Below are 9,490 nucleotides of genomic sequence, written 5' to 3' on the forward strand. Positions count from 1 at the left end.
GGGGGGGGGGGTTGGTTTGGTTCAAGTGACCTATTTCTAATGCATGAAAGTAAATGACCTTTGAATTTAAATGAGAATGGCAGAGATGAATTATCAAAATGTGAAAGTACCAAGTAACAAACACTAGGGTTTCGGAATCCACCCTAAACAATCCTACTCAAGTTCGTGAATACTCAAATGATGAACTCTAAATGTGTTGATGAAGATGTTCGCAATCAAAACCATGGGTCGTGGCTTAAGACGCATTGATTCTCTCTAGTATACGTAAAGTGCATGGTTCGTGCTACAATACTTGTGCCCTCCCCATAACCGAACCTAGATATGGTTCGTACTTCGATTCAATTACAAGGAAAACCCATTAAGTTCAAAGAGAATATGAACATCACAAGAATCCTAATAGCATGATGTTTATATTAGGCATTCAAGCAACTAATTCACAGGGTCCCAACAACCTCAAGAAGTATGCTTTCAAAGATGATCAATCAAAGAAGAACATATATCAAGGATAGATTATTTTAGTGAATTGAAATTCATCAACAAAATCTAGAAATTCATACACTCAAGCATCAAAACAATAGAGTAATCACGTTTAGGGCTTCAACCTAAGCCCTAGCTATGGAGTTTAGTTGCTCATACTTATTTCAAATACAAACTCAAAATAAAACTAGAAAGAAGTTACAGATTTTGTGAACATGGGAGCTCAAGGTCTTCAATGGTGGAAATCTCTTCCACTTCTTGCTTTGTTGCCCTTGTCTTCCTCCTTGAGCTCCCTAGCTCCAAGCTTCATCTCCAGCTCCAAAATCTCTACAAAAATTATGGAATAAATGAAATTGAATTGCTTCCCCCATGTTCAATAGCCCTTTCATTTCAGATTGCACTCCCTTGCCCATCATTTCCAGCTCATACTTTTAATATAAAAGTCTTGCTTTTGTTAAAGCCTTTGCCTTTGTCCCCTTGCCATGATGGGTTTCTTTTGCTCTTGTCTTCACCAAGATGCTCATTGCTTCAGAAAATATCTCTTAACCAAAGTAATTTCTTGTTACCAAATGGTATGGTAACAAGAAGAATCAAGATGATACTTATGGAGGTAAAAGCTGGAGCAAAACAATTCTCTAGAGCTGCTGTAACATGTAGGATCAGTTGGATAGGCTATACTTGTCCAATGGAGCTCAAATTCGGATATATTGTAGTTAACATCCATTGGAACAAGTTTCATGAAGATCTTCTCCTCATCCGAGCACCAGAGCATGCTGATCCAAGGCCAAGAAGTTGACCTACGAAAATGAACAAAAATCAGAATTTATAACCAATAATGCACTTTTAGCTCATTTTCATTCTAACCAAGGTAAAACCTATGAAAACACAAAAAGGAAGTAAAAAGCTATAAAATGTCAAGAACTAACTCAAAATAATGGGTGAATAACATGATAAATCATGTGTAAAAATGAATCGAACAGTATTCATGTTTAGGGCTTCAACCTAAGCCCTAGCTATGGAGTTTAGTTCCTCATACTTATTTCAAACACAAATTCAAAACAAAACTAGAAAGAGTTTACAAATTTTGTGAAAGTGGTGGAAGCTCAAGGTCTTTAATGGTGGAAATCTTCTTCACTTCTTGCTTGGTTGCCCTTGTCTTCCTCCTCTAACTCTCTAGCTCTCAAAACCTGCTCTCTATCTCTGCAAAAATGAATAATCTGCTCTCTCCAACTCAAAGACAATCTGCCCGAATGAATTCATCCGTTGAATTGTGGTTGATGCCTTCTCTATGCTCCTCTCTCTCTCCTCCTTTCCAACTCACCCTTTGGTCTTTGTCTCCTCCTTGTCTCCTTGTCATGATGAGTTTTTGTCTTCACAAAGATGCTCTTTGTCTCAGAAAATTGCACTTCATCAAAGTAATTTCTTGTTACCAAATGGTATGGTAACAAGAAGAATCAAGATAACACTATGGAGGTAAAAACTGGCCCAAGACAAATCTCTAGAGTTGTTGTAACATGCAAGTAAGTTGGATAGGCTATACTTGTCCAACGGAGCTCAAATTTGGATATGTTATAGTCAACATCCATTGGAACAAGTTTCATGAAGATCCTCAGCTCATCCGAGCACTGGAGCATGCTGATACAAGGCCAAGAAGTTGACCTACGAAAATGAACAAAAACAGAATTTATAACCAATAATGCATTTTTAGTTCATTTTCATTCTAACCAAGGTAAAGTCTATGAAAACACAAAATGAAAGTAAAAAGCTAAAAAAAGTCAAGAACTAACTCAAAATAATGGGTGAATAACATGATAAATCATGTATAAAAATGAACCCAACAACCAGCCCCACCCCATCCCAGCCACGATCCACCGCTGCCGCTGCTGGAAAATGTAAAAAACAGGCCGGATTTTACGTGCTTTTTTGGAAGCTAGTTCGGGTTATTATGGCAACCAAATTCTTCGAACTTGGTATGTTTTCTCATCCTTTCAATCTGTTCTGGCTGCTGGTTGTGGTAGTTAGGAGAAATTTTTGCGTTTTGAGATGTAAATAAGCGATGGAAGTTTTGGCAGGTTTCGGCCCCCGATTCTGGCCACTTCCGGTGACTTTTTGGGGTAGGTCCAAGAACAAAAGTTGCTCCACTCTATGTGCCCTTCATGTAGGTATAAGTCTTGACCGACGGTTTGGAGTTTTTCCTATCAGCGGAAATTAATTTGGACACCCGCGTGTTGCCCGCGCTTGGGCCACTTTTTGGCATGTCTTAGGGTCCTAAAATAATCCTCATGTCGTCACGAGCACGACGGTATGCTCGGATATGAATTTGGTTATCTGGGTTCGATATGTTCGGACCGTTTGATCGACTTCATTTCAATGTACGTTGATCTAGACTTCCCTAGGATCGCGTAAGAATTCACGGGTCCTGAATCGGTGCCCCGAATGTTCCAATTCAATAACTTAAAGTTTGCTTTAAACGATAATCGTCCGATTATGCGATCGCGAGCGATCCGACCGTCCAATCCGGACCGAACTTGTAGGACGTGTATCCTAAACCTTGTGGAGACCTTAGGAACTTTTGGATCATAAAACGGAGGTCGTGGGTCCCGTGGGCCCAGTTGACCCAATTTGAAAGTTTGACCGCCCGGTTGATCGAGCGTCTTCCGAGGCTATCCCTTCATTCGAAACACGTAGTTGAACCTTAGGAATGTCTCATTTCTCGTGCTTACTTGAAACTCGGGAATTATGGTTTTAACTTAAAGTTCTCGTTCGAAGCGTTTTGTATTAATTTCGTGCTCGTATTCTGAAATAGATACTTCGACCATGCGTACGCAGCAGGCGGGACCCTCTCAGGGTCAAGCAGCATAGGACTACTTGTGAGTGGGTTTTGAAAGTGCATTGTTTTTATCAATTGAATTAATATGCATTCAATATGGATTGTTCTGATTATGGGATATATATATATATATTGCTACTATTTCGATTTGGAGTATCTTGGCTGTTTTGAATATGGATTTATGTTTGAGAAATTTCTATGCATATTATGATGAAGTATTTGGGTAAAATATTAATATGAGTTTGGGGTACTTTATTGATTGGTTATGTGAATATGTGATTGCACTATGCTAAGTACCCTCCCTTGGTTTGTTGTACCCACACGTGGCGTTGGATTATTCCGGCATATGGGCATAGATGGTTTGTTGTTAGTTTATCACACGTGGCATTAGTTATTCCGGCGTGTGATAAAGTTGTCTGCGCTCGTAGGATTCAGTGATTGGTTTTGGCCACACATAGCGTTGGAACTTCCAGTGTGTGTGCTGTAGAGTGTTTGTCCCCCGGTTAGATTGCTCATTCCTAGATGCAAAGTGTTTTTCCCCAGTACTCAAGTTGGTGTGATACTTTTATACCTTTTTATATATATTATATGTATATTGTATACCTTGTATGCTATTGGTATTTGAGGTATCTACCTGTATAGAATATATTATCATAGTTTGGTATTTACATAACATTTTATAATAGTGTGAAAATATTCTTACATATGTCGTTGGAAGTCTTTTTCTTCGAAAATTTTGGATTGAAGTTAAAAGGATTTGTTTTGGTTATGATCATATATTCTTGGGAAAGTGAAAACATGTTGAGTCCACATTGAATAAGAAATTATGGTATCAAGTGCATGTTTTGGCATTATTTTCCAAGCAGTAGGGTTAGTATGTTGTTTTGCAAACTAAATCAACTTTGTTTTTGTCCACTCACACATTTTCTGTTTTGCCCAGACAGTAGTTGACTGAGCCGAGAAGCAAAGCCGAGCCCTGAGTTTCCGAACCTCGAGCTTCTGTAAGATAAGATTGGTTTCGTTTCTGTTCTGTTAAACTTTTTATTATTTGTAAAACGAAATAAAAATTTGGGAAAAGTCCAATTTTCAGGGGAAACTCTGCGAAATTTTGGCAGAAAGTCTTGTTCTTTAGTAAATGGGCCCGACATCGGTTGAATTTCGGAAAAATCACGGGATTTGTCCTAGGTTCCGAGGAATACGGGACGGGTCCTGTCATTCACCACCAAGCATATTTGATTATATTTGATTGCTAGGCTTTTCGGTATTTTCAAGCTTTGAACTAATTTGTGGAACGAACACACAACCATGGAAGTGATTGCTTCAGAATTAGTCCATGAAAGTGATGCCGAATATAGATAGATAAATGGTGAGCAAATGAGCCGTAGAAAGTGATGGCACAATGATGCCATGAAATCGTGTGATATGCTTTTCAATGTATAAGTAGTACTATCTCTTATTCCTCAAAATAAAAAGTTAAATCCGCTCACATGAAAATGAAACTTGTCTCACCAACACCAGCCACGGTAATAGAAAGTGATATGAATAATGATGAGTACAAAATTAATACAAGTTTTATCCTTAAATTTATAGTTGTTAGTATTTTCTTTTGTTTCATGTAAATCTATTAGAGTATTTTTATTGTTTCATTCCAAATCTTGTTTTTATATTTAATGAGTGGTTATTTGTAGATATTAAGTGTCTTCCACCAATGGCATGAGGAGGAGGAGGAATAAGTAATGTGTTGCAAGAAAAGAAGATAGAAGAAAGATGAAAATGTGTGCAGCCATGGTCAAGGAAATATGCTCAAGACAACGTGTGGTTCAATGCCAAATGAAAAGAAGAAGCAATCAATTGTATCTATGCTCTAGGACACATGCATGCAAGCTCCCATCATTGAAGAAATAAAGAAAGAATGAATAAACAATTAAGGAGAAGTTCAAATTGACTACTTGCAACCAATGAATGCAAAGAAGAATGATGATGCTTGAGTTGTTATCTAGCTACAATTTGAGGAAAGTTGCTGCAGTTTTTATGAGACGACACGAAGGAAAGTATGGAAATGCATGATAAAGTGTTCAAGTGGAAGAAAGTTTTGAAGAATTTAGATAAGGAGTCATCATCACAATGAATTAATTAAAGGAAGCAACTTGGCAATTGGTTTGATGGCAAGTGGAAGACATATTAAATCCCTTTGTTCGTACCACTTGTGCAAAACCCAAGGGAAGGTATCGTATAGTAGTGTAGCTCGGAAGTCCGAGTGTCGTATCCACAGAGAGCAGTGTAAAGAAAATAACAGAGATGAAAAAGAAAAAGTGTGATTGAGAGGTAGATTTATGCAAGATTTGATTTAGAGAAAATTTAATTGATTAAAACACTAAGGCATTGGGATTCCACTTTTAACATAAACATGCAACTCTTAATAATTTGATCCACAAAATATTTTTCAATGTAGTTGTTCAAAATAATTAAAGCTCTTTTTAATTTCCTTTAGAAGTATTCTAAGCATAACTTGTACCATTGGCAACAAACTATCAAAAAATAATCTTCATCAAAATTCTATTAATCCTTAGTAATTCTCTTCTCTTTTAAAAGCATGAAAGTTTTTACTACACAATGGGAAAAACATGATTGAACCCATGAAATAGATTATCAAACATTCATCAATTAATTAAAAAGAAAACTACAAATTCCATTTGAACAAATACTACAAAATCACATTAAAGCTTAAGTTTGGATCAAACTAATAAAAATTACACACTTATATTGAAAGCTTTCTCCCTAGCCTTAGCTAGGGAGTTAGTTCCCCATAATAAAATAAAACTTAAAACAGAAATTAAAACTTAGGAAGATGGAGGGAAGAGAGAGAAAGCTCAAGAATTGTGGAGCTTGGTGTAGTTTTACAATGCCGTAGCTCCACCTATTTATAGGAGGATGGGAGCAACTCTAAATTCATTAAATCCCTCTATTCATGAATTTAATATGTCTTCCACTTGCCATCAAACCAATTGCCAAGTTGCTTCCTTTAATTAATTCATTGTGATGATGACTCCTTATCTAAATTCTTCAAAACTTTCTTCCACTTGAACACTTTATCATGCATTTCCATACTTTCCTTCGTGTCTTCTCATAAAAACTGCAGCAACTTTCCTCAAATTGTAGCTAGATAACAACTCAAGCATCATCATTCTTCTTTGCATTCATTGGTTGCAAGTAGTCAATTTGAACTTCTCCTTCATTGTTTATTCATTCTTTCTTTATTTCTTCAATGATGGAAGCTTGCATGCATGTCCTAGAGCATAGATACAATTGATTGCTTCTTCTTTTCATTTGGCATTGAACCACACGTTGTCTTGAGCATATTTCCTTGACCATGGCTGCACACATTTTCAAATAATATTTATTAAACAATTGTAATATAGCAAATAATTCCCATAACACATAGCCACATAACATATTATAAAAAAAATTCTTACATTCTCCCACTTGATCCATATGATAAATTTGCTTTATGGTTCAACAAAAGAACATTAAGCGCACAATACATTCGAAATAGTCCTTACCCACTTTTAGCAATATGCTAATTGAGTCATAACATGTACCACAAGTTTCCACAACAAGAGCAAACCACCAAAATGGTCCACAATGAGAAGTATCTATAAAGGCTGAATAATGTGTTTGTCAAAGACTGTTCCTGTTATCATTCAGTTAATCATATTCTATCCAGGGGCGGAACCACACTAAGGGCTATAATGGGCTGTAGGCCAGTGTGGTTTTTTAATAAAAAATATATATAAAACCTATATATTTAACTTATTTTCAATATTAGCCCAGTCAATGGCAGTGTACAGATTACCTTATTTCTATTTTCAACATTTAAGTAAATGTCTATAAATAAAAGTAAAATGACAAAGACATTTACTTAAGTTTACAATGTAAATAAGGAAGTACCCCCCATTTGGATTCAAATAAAAATACTAGAAAATCAAATTCCCACCAAATCAAAATATGAAAAATCAGTTTTAGTGCAAAATACGATTTAGGCTAAAAATGATGGCTCATTAAGTCAATATATACTTCATACTAAAATCCCATAAAATCAAGTTTTCTTATTTGATGTGTGAGGAATAAAAGCCGCCAAAAATTATCTTGAGAAAATAATTATTCCGAAAGCCCATTTTTCATACTTAGTCAATATTTTTTACATAAAACAAATTTTCATGTATGATATGAATGCATGAAGGAACCTAAGGTCAATCTAGGTAAAAAGCCTTAGATGTTCAATGCACTATGGCTTAAACCTGATTTGGTTTATGTTAAAACTTATTGAAAATTAGTCTATTGAGCTATGAACTAGCGTGATTTATATGATTTAATGTTTACTTTTATTTCTAGAAATACTATAGAAATTGTAAGTACAAAAAAATAATAATAATTAAATTTTAAGCTAATAACTTTAGCAAGCCCACCCGTTGAAAAATTCCTGGTAACGTTCCGCCCTTGATTATATCTGCTATCAAACCGTTGTTGTTGAGAACTTCTAGTAGTTATATTTTCTGGCTATCAAATTCTAGTAGTTATTCATTACTTCCATTTAGCAAATGTTAGTTGTAATTGTTGGAACTCATTGTTGTCCCACATCAGCCAGAGGGCCAAAGAGAAAGTAGTTTAAATAGAAATACTCCTCTCTAACTAACACCGAGGCCTTTTGTGATAAAACCCCACACCTGAGGATTGTGCAGGTGGTAAAGTGGGGACAGTATCGGTGTTGTTGGAGTGGGCCCTCGACCCGTTAACCTGGAAAATTTGACATGGTATCAGAGCCAGGTTGCGGGCCCGTACTGCCACGTGATGGGTGGGTCCCCTTTTGGCCCCGCGTGATGGGTGAGTCCCCGTTTGGCTCCACGTAGGCCAAAGGTGCCATGTGATGGGTGGGTCCCTGTTTGGCCCCGGGCGATGGGTGAGTCCCTACATGGCTCCATGTGGTTGCCGATGTGGATCTCCACATGTGACCCATAAAAATGGGGTCTCATGTGCGGGGGAGTGTTAGAACTCATTGTTGTCCCACATCGGCCAGATGGCCAAAGAGAAAGTAGTTAAAATAGAAATACCCCTCTCTAACTAACCCCGAGGCCTTTTGTGATAAAACCCCACACCTGAGGATTGTGCAGGTGGTAAAGTAGGGACAGTATCGGTGTTGTTGGAGTGGGCCCTCGGCCCGTTAACTTGGAAAATTTGACATGGTATCAGAGCCAGGTTTCTAGTGACCTGTGCCCACTCGTGTTCTACTGTGTGCCCTAATTTCTTTTAGGGTTCTTGTGCCCGTGCTTGTGCTGTGTTTGTCGTATCTGCTTCGTGTTGTGTTTGTTTCCTTTGCTATCATGGGTGATGATTCCAAGGTTGTGATTGGTACTACTGCGTCTACACCAAAGGAGGCACATCCCTCGCGTGATTGCTCTACCCCGATTATGTCTGACAAATTGGATGGCTCCAATTATGCCTCTTGGTCTTGTGGTGCGCGTATTACGATTACTAGTCGTCGTATGGCAAGTTGGATCAATGGGAAGAAGCATGCTCCGTCTCTAGATTCTGATGCCTATGTCGAATGGGAAGAAGATAATTGTCTAGTGCAGTCATAGCTTCTCAATTCCATGAATAAACTAGTTCGTGCCTTGTTTGAACATGGTGATACTGCTTTTGATATATGGGAGCCTGCTCGGAAGACCTATACTGTGACTCAGAATAGTTCTCGTTTGTTTCAACTCCAACGGCAGTCCATACTCACAGGTCAGAATGGTGAATCTGTGAAAGTATTCTATGAAAAACTGCATGCTATCTGGCAAGAGATTGATTGTCTGCGTCCGCATGAGTTTAATTGTTCTACTGATGGGGCTCGTCGTCTGAAAGAAATTGAAGCCGATCGAGTTTATGATTTTCTTGGTGGACTTGATCCACCGTATGATGGTGTCCGTAGCCGTATTCTTGCTCTTAGTCCTGTTCCCCCCCCCCCCCCCCCCCTTCCCCCCTCTTGAAGCCTATGCCATGGTCATGGAGGAAGACACCCGTCAGTCCGCTATGCTTGGAGGAGGATCGTTGGCTCTCAAAGTTGACCCAACTCGTCAACGACCGGTCACCCAGCACGATGCGACCGGTCGCTCTCCGTCCAGAAAATTTGGATCTTCTGCT

This window comes from Prunus avium, chromosome 7, assembly GCF_965620075.1.
Source record: "Prunus avium chromosome 7, drPruAviu1.hap1.1, whole genome shotgun sequence".
NCBI classification, from domain to species: domain Eukaryota; kingdom Viridiplantae; phylum Streptophyta; class Magnoliopsida; order Rosales; family Rosaceae; genus Prunus; species Prunus avium.